The 10,336-nt window shown below is 40.8% G+C and overlaps 1 pseudogene; it reads left to right on the top strand.

Moving 5' to 3' along the window:
- The first annotated feature begins 6,041 nt into the window (after nt 1-6,041).
- Nucleotides 6,042-7,967, top strand: LOC102841945 (annotated as a pseudogene).
- Nucleotides 7,968-10,336: the final 2,369 nt, after the last annotated feature.

Genomic DNA, 10,336 nt, shown 5'->3' with positions numbered 1-10,336 from the left:
GTTTTGGAAGAAGTGCAGCCAGAGTGCTCCTTGGAGGCCAAGATGGCCAAACTTTGTCTCTCATACTTCAGACATATTGTCAGGAGAGACTAGTCAGGAGAGAAGGATATCATGTTTGGTAAGGTGGAGGTTCAGAGAAAAAGAGGAAGACCCCCAACGAGATGGATTGGCCAAGTGGCAGCATCAATGGACTCAAGCTCAGGCAGTGTTTTGTTCTGTTGTGCATAAGGTCGCTATGGGTCAGTACTGATTTGATGGCATCTAACAACAACATCTAGATAAGATAACAACTATTCAGTGGGGATCCCCACACACTCTTAAATTAAACTCCTTCTTGAAACCTTGTAAACCAGTCACTTCACGCCTTTATCATCCTGTCATTTTCAGTAGCCAATGTCTAAGTTGTGTGTCCCTTTATACCCTGTGTACAGAGGGAAAGCATTGATAGTTGATGTGGAGACTCATTCCCTCTCTGTTGGTATTTAGAGTTACTACCTCCATGAGTATAGGTTAAGTTCATCAAATTGTAGCAATTTACCCTTGTTTCTTTTATCAAAAATTGTTGTTGTGGGTTTTTTTGTTTTGTTTTGTTTTTTTTGGTAATCTTCCTCTAGTTGAGTTCTGATTATCAAGCAATTGAGGCTAGGTCAAATGGGTACTATCTGCAAATTTGGGTGTTCTTGTGCCTCTTCCCTCACTTCATATCAGCTGGATGCTTCACTCTTAGCTCTATCCCTCTGTGACTATGTATTGTCCATGGGCTCAAGTGTCCCCAGGTCTCATCACACATTGGACCAGCAGCCCTTCCTCTTCTCTCTCTTATCTCCAGATCAACAGGAGTCAATGGACCATGGTTGAACTCAGCCCATTTTTTCATTGCTGTCTTTCTCCCTCATCTACTCACCAGTAGACCAATGTGGTCGCCAGCAAGCTTACATGCCTGTACATGTGTTCCCTTTGAGTTTCAGTCTTAGAGGGGAGTTTGTCCTGAAGGAACTTGATTGTTTGCCTTGATGGCTTCCCAGTGAACAGCTTGCTTATTCTTGCAGTAGCCAGTCATACTGCCATTTTTGTTTTGTGTTTTTCCTGATGATCTTTCTTTGAAGATGTATCTTCTGTCTCTCTAGCTGTTCCAGGATGGTCTACTTGTCCTTGCTAGTGGGAATGTCCCACCTCAGAAGGTTCTGGATGGGACTCAGGATTCCACCTAATGTCCTATACTCTGCAAAGGCTCCGCAAGAGGCCTGTTTCACTGAGCAAGTTCTAGAACCCCTTTTAGGTATTCCAATTAGTTATAGGCTGAAGACAGGCTTACAACTTTTCTGTGATCATGTTTCCTGAATTGCCTTTCTATCAAGTGTCAATTTTATAATAGTAGGCAAGGGAAACCAATATTCACAAGACAGCCAAACATTTTAGTATTATTTCCCCTCTTCAAACTATGCCTAGATCCCTGTATCACAGAGCCCTATTGTTCCAAGGTTAAGCATGCATCACTATTTACCTCTGTCCTACTTAGCCCATGCAAACCTCTCTCAGTGTTCCCCTGTCTACCTTGTTCTTCCACCTCCTCACCCTTCTTGTATTGCCCTCCCAAACACCCGAAATATGATGTGTCTGCCTTTACCCTGTGCTGTAATGTTGCCTCCCTCCACCTCCCCCAAACCCCCCACCCAACCCCACCATTGTGGTTACATTGTATTCCTTTAACTTTTCCCTCCATTTAAGACAGTCTGTTTTATCCTATAATCTACCTGACCTTCCCACTACCTAGATCTCTGTTCCTCTGTATTTACCTTCTTACACATTGTAATTGTTTTGATCGTAGATTGACCTACCAGATCCTCTGAAATTGTTCTTATAGTTTTATTCTATCCTCGACTCTTCCATTTGTCTATTGAGTTCCTCCTGGTGATGCTGCCATGATGTCAATCTCTGGTTATCTATTCTTGTTGGTTCTCAGTCCACAGAACTCCCTTTAGGATGTTTTTCATCACAGGGTTGGCTTGGGCAAAATCCCTTAGCTCCTGTTTATCCCAGAATGTTTTGATTACAATGTCATATTTGATTGACAGCTTTGCTGGGTAGAGGATTCTTGGTTGGCAGTTTTTTTTTATTTTCAGGGTTTTATATATGTCTCCCCATTGCCTTCTTACCTGCATGGTTTCTGTTGAGAAATCCAAGCTTTGTCTGATTTACTTGCCTTTGTATGTTACACTTCTCTTTTCCCTAGTTGCCTTCAGGATTCTGTCCTTATCTTTGTTGTGTGTTTTTTAATTTATTTTTCTAAATGTTTTATTGTAAATTATGTGATAGTTTAAATGGGAAAACATTAGCTTTACATTCATCCTATCATATATCGTTTCATTGCCATGGTGACCATCCCCTCTATGCATCATCAACTAACCAAAGGGTACACCCTGCAAGCCTGCTCCCTAGTCATCACCACACAGCCTCTCTCCCTCTCTGGGTCTAAAGTCCCCAGCCACTCCATCTCTCCAAGTCATCATCTCTGCCTCCATCTCTGGCGCTACTGCTTCTCTGGGTAGGGTCCTGCTCTCTGCTCTTCTCCCTTCATGGTCCCAGGGACTGCAAAGTCAATCACTCCCCTTCTTTTGCTACAAAACATCTACCTTTACATTTCCAACCCTCATAATCAGCCCTGATAACAATTATTCACTATTTTATCACAAGAGACATATCCTTATCTTTGATTTTGGAGAGCTTGATTATTATATGTCCTGGTGTTTTTCTTTTAGGGTCTATCCTTCCTGGGGTTCGTTGAGCTTCTCAGATGTTTATCTTTTCACTTTTCAGGATGTTAGGGAAATTTTCTTCCAGAAGTTCTTCAACTATCTCTTCTGTGGACTTGTGTGATTCTTCCTGTTCAGCTTGAGGGCATATGTGTGCCTGACCCAAGCCATGGTATTTTCAATAACCTTACAGGCATGCAAAAACTGGACAGTGAATAAGGAAGACTGTAGAAGAATTGATGCTTTTTATTTAGTGGCAGAATTTTAAGTAAGTAACTCTTCTGTAAACTTAGAAAAATAAGACTAAATGAAAAGCTTAATGTTAACCCCATCCCTCAGACTTTTCAGCTTTTAGCTCAAAATATTAGTTTGATACTAGAAGTACCATTTTTTCTGTATCTATTGTGTGTATGCAGTTTAAAAAAATACAGTTCAAAAATCCCCGAAATGTTACTCACTCCTAATGATGCTGTTGAGATGGAAACTATATGTTATTATGATGTTTAGTTCAGAGAACAAATAGTGGGCCTTCCCTCCTCCCCCCCATTTATGTTGGTAATTTAAAAAACAAATGAGAGTAAAATGAACAGTCAACAGTATAATCCATATGTTTGTCCATGAGTGGGGTGGAGGAGGGTAGAAAAAAAAAAAAAAAAGAATTGATGCTTTTGAGTTATGATGTTGGAGGAGAATATTGAAAGTGCCACGGGCTGCCAAAAGAACCAACAGATGTGTGTTGGAAGAAATGCACCCAGAATGCTCCTTGGAGGCCAGGATGGCCAAACTTCATCTCTCCTACTTCAGACATATTGTCAGGAGGGACCAGTCACTAGAAAAGGATATCATGTTTGGCAAGGTGGAGGGTCAGAGACAAAGAGAAGACCCCCAGCTAGATGGATTGGCAGAATGGCAGCATCAACGGGCTCAAGTGTGGCAACAATAGTGAGGTTGGCCCACGATCAGGCAATGTTTCATTCTGCTTTGCATAAGGTCGCTATGAGTCGGTTCTGACTCGATGGCACCTAACAACAACAACAACATGATTAGGAATAGGGCTAGTATTCGGGGTAAGTGTTGGACGAGGACTAGGAGTAAGGCTTGGTCTACTTTTTAGGTTTACAGTTAGGTTTATTTTTATCTTTTCTGAAATCTATTTGATTTCTTCTTCATTTGGAAGTTCTGTAACTACATTACTCCATCTTTTTATCTGAATAGTTTTTCATTATTATTGCTATTGTTGCAACTGTATTTCTGGTTCTCTATTTTCAGTCTTATAGGTCTATTTTACTTTGAATACTTCTATATTCAAAGTAAATACTAAGTTACTGTACCAAAAAGAAATGGTCATTGTTCAACAATTTCAAGAGGTAGCCTAGGATCAAGAACCAATGGTACTGAAGGAAGAAGTCCAAGCTGTACTGAAGGCATTGGTAAAAAAACAAGGTTCCAGGAATTGATAGAATACAAATCAAAATCTTTCAACAAAGTGACCCAACACTAAAGGTGCTAACTCATGTGTGCCAAGAAATTTGGAAGAGAGCTACTTAGCCAACTGATTGGAAGAGATTCACATTTGTGCCCATTCCAAAGAGTGGTAATCCAATGGAATGCGAAAATCATAGGACAATATCATTAATACCATATGCAAAACACATTAAGTGGGGAAGAGATGGTCTCTTCAACAAATGGTGCTGGGAAAACTGGAGATAGATTTGCAAAAGAAAGAAACAGTTTCCATATATCACATCATATACAAAAACTAACTCAACATGTATTAAAGATATAAATGTAAATACCAGAACTATAAAAATCATCAATGAAAAAACAGCCACAAACTTAGGGGCTCTAATACATGGCATACATGCACTATCAAACATTGCAAAAAACACACAAACAGAAGACAAAATACATGACTGAGATGTACTAAAAATTAGAAACGTATATGCACTAAAAGATCAAAGTAAAAAAGGAGCACACAGACTGGGAAAACAGGTTTTGCAATTATGTATCAGACAAGGGACTAATATCTAAAATTTATAGAAAACTACAACACCTCTACAAGAAAAAGACAACCCAATTAAACAATGGGTACATGACATGAACAGACATTTCAACATGAAAGACATTCAGGCAGTCAACAAACATATGAAAAAATATTCATGATCATTAGCCAATAGAGAGACGCAAATCAAAACAAAAATGAGATATTATCTCATACCATAAATAACAGCAAAGTTCAAAACAACAGAAAATAACAATTCCTGGTGAGGGTGTGGAGTGACTGGGACCCTCCTACATTGCTGGTAGAACTGTAAAATGGCTCAACCACTCTGGAAAATGGTATGGCACTTCCTCAGAAAGTTGGAAATGCAAATAACTTATGATCCAGCATACTTGGTACTTGATATATATCCACAAGAAATATGAGCCAGGACACCAATGTTCATCACAGCACTATTCACAATAGCAAAAAGATGAAGACAGCCTAAGTGTCCATCAATGAAAGAATGGATAAACAAACTTTGGTACATATACATAATAGAATACTATGCAACCTTGAAGAATAACAATGAATTTGAAAAATACCTCATAACATGGATGAGCCTGGAGGACATTATGCTGAGTGAAATTAGTCAATTACAAAAGAACAAATATTACATAAGACCATTATTGTTTAAGATTAAGATTAAGAAGAGATTTCCATATAAAAATAAATATTGTTGGTGGTTACCAGGGATGGGAGAGAGGCAAAAGTAATTCACAGGGGGTAGACACATGTTAGGTAGATAACATTCACAAGTTAGGGAGTAGCACATATGATGGGGAGGGAAATATGCAAAGAGGGTGAGGGCAGTACACAAAAAGAGGGAGGTGACAGATGAACAATGAAGAGAGATGAAGACTTTGGGAGGCATGCATGGGCTAAATGCGATAGAAGTAAATAGTGATTTATACACAACCTTGGAACTACAGTGTTCTTTGATAAAGGGATCGAGACATAATCTGAATGGGTAAAGGAGGGGGGAAATGTTTAGGTGCTTGACTGTCTTGTGGATATTGGTCTCCCCTGCCTACTATTATAAAATAGACATTTAAATGTGATAGAAATGAATATTAGGAATTATGATTACTGAAATCTTGTAAGCCCATCTGCAGCCTATAATTGATTGAATTAGCTAAAAGGGGAATTAGAATTTACCCAAAGAAATTGGCTTCTCACTCATTTTGTGCAGCGGCAGCCTTGTGGTCTGCTTTTCTTCTCTTAATCGGGACCTCCGCTGAGCAATTATGTCTAAGGGACCTGCAGTTGCCATTGATCTTGGCACCACCTACTCCTGTGTGGGTATCTTCCAGCACAGGAAAATAAAGATCATTACAAATGATCAGGGCAACCAAACCACCCCAAGCTATGTCACTTTTACTGACAGCAAACAATTGATTGGTGATGCTGCAAAGCATCAAGTTGCCATGAATCCTACTAACACTGTTTTTGATGCCAAACGTTTGATTGGAAGACGATTTGATGATGCTATTGTCCAGTCTGATATGAAGCATTGGCCATTCATGGTGGTGAATGATGCAGACAGGCCCAAGGTCCAAAAGTTTCTATCCAGAGGAATTGTCCTCTATGGTTCTAACAAAGATGAAGGAAATTGCAGAAGCGTACCTTGGAAAGACTGTTACCAATGTGGTTGTCACTGTACCAGCCTATTTTAACAATTCCCAGCATCAGGCCACCAAAGATGCTGGAACCATTGCTGGCCTCAATGTACTCAGGATTATCAATGACCCAACTGCTGCTTCTATTGCCTATGGCTTACACTAAAAGGTTGGTGCTGAAGGAAATGTGCTGATCTTTGACTTAGGAGGAGGCACTTTTGATGTGTCAATCTTCACTATTGAAGGTGGAATCTTCTAGGTCAAATCCACAACTGGAGATACCCACTTAGATGGAGAAGACTTTGACAACAAAATAGTCAACCATTTTATTGCTGAGTTTAAGCACAAGCATAAAAAGGACATTAGTGTGAATAAGAGGGCAGTCTGACACCTCCACACTGCTTGTGAACATACAAAGTGCACTCTCTCTTCTAGCACCCAGGCCAGTATTGAGATTGATTCCTTTTATGAAGATATTGACTTCTATACCTCCATTACCCGGGCCTGATTTGAAGAATTGAATGCTGACCTATTCCATGGCACCCTGAATTGACTGGAGAAAGCCCTTAGGGATGCCAAGCTAGACAAGTCACAGATCCATGACATTGTCCTGGTGGGTGCTCTACCCGTATTCCCAAGATTCAGAAACTACTTCAGGATTTCTTCAACGGCAAAGAATTGAACAAGATTATCCACCCTGATGAGGCTGTTGCTTATGGTGCAGCTGTACAGGCAGCCAGTTTATCTGGAGACAAGTCTGCAAATGTTCAAGATTTATTGCTTCTGGATGTCACACCTCTTTCCCTTGGTATTGAAACTGCTGGTGGAGTTATGACTATACTCATCAAGCATAATACTACCATATCTACCAAGCAGACACAGACTTTCACAACCTACTCTAACAACCAGCCAGGGGTACTCATTCAGGTTTATGAAGGTGAATGTGCCATGACCCAGGATAACAACCTGCTTGGGAAATTTGAACTTACTGGCATACCTCCTGAACCACACGGTGTTCCTCAGATTAAAGTCACTTTTGATATTGATGTCAATGGTATCCTCAATGTTTCTGCTGTGGATAAGAGTGCTGGAAAAGAGAATAAGATAACCATCACTAACGACAAGGGCCACTTGAGTAAAGAAGACATTGAACAGATGGTTCAGGAAGCTGAGATGTACAAAGCTGAGGATGAGAAAGAGGGGAATGAGGTGTCCTCTAAAAATTCACTTGAAGCCTATGCATTTAATATGAAAGCAACAGTTGAAGGCGAAAAACTTCAAGGCAATATCAATGAAGAAGACAAACAAAAGATTCTTGATAAATGCAATGAGATTATCAACTGACTTGATAAGAATCAGACTGCAGAGAAAGAATTTGAACATCAACAGAAAGAGCTGGAGAAAGTCTGCAACCCCATCATTACTAAGTTGTATCAGAGTGCCAGAGACATGCCTGGAGGGATGTCTGGGGGCTTCCCTGGTGGGGCAGCTCCTCCATCTGGTGGTGCCTCTTCTGGGCCCACCATTGAGGAGGTTGATGAAGCCAGTATCTAAGCATAGATACCTTAGCATTGTTCCACAGTAAAACATTGAAGGACCCAAATTTGTAGCACATGCAATAGCAGTTTTTAAAAGTAGAAGTGCTGTACTAAATTTTTGGGCATTCTCAATACTTGAATCGAGTTAAGAGCATAGGGAAAGAAAGTAACATTGTACTTTATTAGCACTGTGTTGTAAGTGGAAAATGCAATGTCTTAAATAAAGTTTATTTAAAATTGGCAGCAAGAAAAAGAAAGAAAGAAATTAGTTTCTTGTTAAGCCTTTGTGGAATATAGGGCCTTAGGTGGAATCCTGAGCCCCACCCATACCTTCTGAGGTGGGACCATCCCACTTGCAAAGACGTGCAGACCAACCCAGAACAGTTGGGAGAACAGAAAATTCTTATTGAAGGAAGGACTAGCAGAGTAAAAGCAGACTGTGTGGCTGTTAGAATACCAAAGAAGCTGTTTGCTTTGGAGTTATCAAGAAAAGAAAAGCAGTCCATCAGCAAAAAGCCCCTTTTAATACTGAAGCTTAAAGGGAACACATGAGCAGTCTTGTATGCTCATTGGTGACTGCCCTGGTCTACTTGTGAGTGGAAGTGGGGGGAATGCAGCAATGAAGACATGGGCTGAGTTTGGCCATGTTCTACAGATGCTGGCTATCAAAAATGAGGGACTATAAAGGCATGAAGGAGTCCTGGTGTGGCGCTGTGGGCTAATGTGTCAGACTGTAAAGTTGTTTGAACTGCAAGGTCAGTGGTTCAAGCTCACCAGCTGCTCCTTGGAAACCCTATACAGGGTCACTATGGGTCGGAATCTGCTGGGGACTGACCTCAGCATAGTTGTGTTGTTCACGAGTGTTTGGTTCACGAGGAGGGGAGATCCAGCGGCGATAGAGATAGCGAAAGAATACACAGAAAGACAAACAGAGGGAGACAAAGAGGCACCCCGAAACCAGGGTGGTTGAATCACTGGTGGGCAGACTTGGGACTACAGGCATCGTGGCCTCTGCAGGCAGTAACTCACTGCCCTGCAATCTTTACTGCATACCCTCCAACTTGTAATGCACACCTGGGCCAGCCTGGGTCTCGATTTTATTTAGGGGAGGAGCTTCACACCAAGCTGGGAGGGACTAAAACAGGATACAGCTAGCATCAGTAATTTTCCAGACATTCAGGTAACTTTACATCATACTTTCCTGGTTCGAATCCCAGGCCCGCAACTTGGTTTCTCAGGCTCAATTAACATGTCTATAGCCCCTGAGCTCATTTGGGGGAAGGGGAGAGGTAAGGACAAAAGGCTTGGGTGGAGTCCCACTGTTTCGGCTTCCTGAGGCAGGTTTTCAGGAACTTGGTTGAATAACTTGCACTTGGGAGAGATTCAGGGAAGATGGCTTTTTTGTCTGTAGAACAAAGAACTGAGAAGTAGCTAAGATATTTTTAGTTAATCCTTTGGAGGAAGACTTGACCTTGCAACCTTCACAGTCTCGGCTTTAGGGAAACACTACATTTGTCTGTGGACATTAAGAGCTCATGTTTGGAATTAATAAATATAACTGAACACTAAGATGAAAAACAATTTGTTATGACTGCCAGTGGCCAGAATTTTTTCCTCAGAGCCTGTGGCCGGTATAGTCTACACACAGTCTACAACAGGAATCGACTCAATGGCATTTAACAACAACAACAACAACAACATAAAGGCATGAAGTGGCTGGCTTACAAACTTTCATGAGCATGCTTAGTTTAAGAATGAGGGGAGTAAGACAGACTCCCCACTGAATAGTTTTCCTCTTTTCCAGATGGATCTGGTGAAAGAGGATAGGGGATGACAGCGATAGGATTTTATGATTCAACTTTGTATAATTGTTAGTAGGATTAATTGCTATTGTCACAACTGTAATTGTAGAAGATGTGTAACTAAAAGGGGGGCATAGTTAATCTTTCGTTTCAAGAAGAGAGGATCCCAGGACCATCAAAAAGGAAGAACACGAGTGGAGCGTGAGACCATTCCTAGAAAACACCGACAGCAGAGACAGTGGTTGAGGCCGTGGCATGGAGGGAGAGAGAGAGAGCAGCTGCGAACTGCAGGTTCATGGACTAATAAAGGCTGAGTGCCTCCGGGCAGGGGACTGACTTGCAAAATGTGTCCTTTAAATTAATATATATTTTTTTGGTTTGTATGTGTACAACAAATATTTTTGCTTTGTTGATTTGTGAAACGGATTAAAATGGAAGCCATGGGGAGGAAGCAGGATAATTGTTGCAGCAAGGGGATTGTAATCATTGAAATGAAACAAAACGTGATTGGTTGAAAGTGAAGCTGATGATCTTGTCTGCTAACCTTTTCTCAATTCACAATAAAAAGTTATTAAAAAAAAAA

Source organism: Chrysochloris asiatica, unplaced genomic scaffold (genome assembly GCF_000296735.1).
Source record: "Chrysochloris asiatica unplaced genomic scaffold, ChrAsi1.0 scaffold00289, whole genome shotgun sequence".
NCBI classification, from domain to species: Eukaryota; Metazoa; Chordata; class Mammalia; order Afrosoricida; family Chrysochloridae; genus Chrysochloris; species Chrysochloris asiatica.
The sequence above is the reverse complement of the archived record's forward strand: the minus strand, read 5'-3'. Positions and strand labels throughout refer to the sequence as shown.